Here is a 943-nt window from a genome sequence, read left to right as displayed (position 1 = left end):
TAAACATTTAATTAAATGTTAAAAACAGCAAATACTTAGCCTTACACCACATTTTAAAATTGAAATGAAAAATGAATTTAATGCACATATTTGTAACAAATACTTAATTAATCTTACAAAATCATTAACCACAAACCACCATTTTGGTGACCATTTTAAAGTTACTGTTATTGTGTAACTTAAAACCTAACTACTTTAATCATCATTCCAGATGGGAGAGAGACATTGTTTTCAATAACCAGACAATGGATCAGGCCGTGATAGGGGTCCAATTTATGAGTTGAGATGCACGATTTAGTAAATTATTTATTGTATGAAATGCTATATTATATATACTTTCCTACACAAAACAAATGATTAATTACAGAAGGTTTTATATAAATGCATTTAATAAGAAATATAACTCAACTGGTCTTAAATGGTTTCCCCGGCCCTCTATTAAACATGGTACATTCCTCAACTGGGTGGTGAAATTTGAAAGCTAACGGAACGGTCTTCATCGACGTCTCTCTCGCTTGCTGCACCCTTTGTTGTTGTGATGTCCTCCTTTTGTTCAGTAATAATTGGGGTAATAATCGCAAACTGATATTTTATTGAAATGGTTAATACCTGTAGCAATGTCTATGTACTAGTTAAATGGACGTTCTTCCGTTGAAACTCAACCTAGCCTAGGATAGCCGCTAGGCCTATTCTGTTGCCATTTGGAAAAAAAGAAGAGTCCGCAACATGCCAAAGTCTCTAGGCCTATGCAGAGTCAGTATTATGGTAAGTAAAGAAAACATAATCTCCTTTCGTCCATTAATGTACGCCTTCCACACTACGCCTAGTTACTTATTCTAGCCTAGGTATAATAGCCTAGATATAATTTTGTAGCTAAGTATCAAGTTTAGTTCAGTCAGTTCGTCAGTCAGTGCAGTGGCAGTGTTTCTGTTCGTATACTGTA

At 34.7% G+C, this 943-nt stretch overlaps 1 long non-coding RNA gene across 2 annotated transcripts in view; it reads left to right on the top strand.

Moving 5' to 3' along the window:
• The first annotated feature begins 488 nt into the window (after nt 1-488).
• LOC117123144 overlaps nt 489-943 on the top strand; it is a 2,376-nt gene continuing 1,921 nt past the window's right edge. For both annotated transcript variants that reach the window (XR_004447811.1, XR_004447810.1), the window contains exon 1: nt 489-765. This is a non-coding gene — a long non-coding RNA (uncharacterized LOC117123144). The remainder of the gene's footprint in view (nt 766-943) is intronic.

Source organism: Anneissia japonica, unplaced genomic scaffold, assembly GCF_011630105.1.
Source record: "Anneissia japonica isolate Jap-2015-1 unplaced genomic scaffold, ASM1163010v1 scaffold7968_len47610_cov122, whole genome shotgun sequence".
In the NCBI taxonomy this organism is placed as follows: domain Eukaryota; kingdom Metazoa; phylum Echinodermata; class Crinoidea; order Comatulida; family Comatulidae; genus Anneissia; species Anneissia japonica.
The sequence above is the reverse complement of the archived record's forward strand: the minus strand, read 5'-3'. Positions and strand labels throughout refer to the sequence as shown.